Raw genomic sequence first — 543 nt, forward strand, 5'->3', positions numbered from 1 at the left:
GGGCGGCATACAAATCCAAATAATAAATAAATAAATAAATAAATATATTGAAGAATGTAATTGAAAACCACTAAATATTAGTGTCCAAGAAAAAATGGATGAAAAGAATTCAATAAATGCTAGGAGGATATTGCATAGGGGTAAGGCTGCAGAAGGGGATAAAATTTTAGATACGAGTATGAATGGTTGTGTAACTTAATTAATGTTGTAGTGTTAAGATGCATTTTTTGCTTGATGTTTGGAAGATTGTCATTATTTTTCTGCATAAAGAAAAAGCCAGTGAGAGGCTACAAAAAGTAATATGTTAAGATTGCAGAGTAAGCTGTTCAGCAGAATTCTGACACAAAGATTGACAACAAACTTTTGGACTTGTCCTGTGGCTTCATGTCAGGCGTGGGGTTTGAAGACCAGCTTTTTGTCCATTATCAGGTAACAGAAATATTCATGTGGAGGAATTTTTACTGGACATTTGTGGATTTATAGAAAACACAAGTGCGAAGGTTAATTTAATAATAACTTAATAATTTAAATTATGGAAGGCTT

The sequence above is a fragment of the Erythrolamprus reginae genome, chromosome 2 (genome assembly GCF_031021105.1).
Source record: "Erythrolamprus reginae isolate rEryReg1 chromosome 2, rEryReg1.hap1, whole genome shotgun sequence".
Taxonomy (NCBI): Eukaryota; Metazoa; Chordata; class Lepidosauria; order Squamata; family Dipsadidae; genus Erythrolamprus; species Erythrolamprus reginae.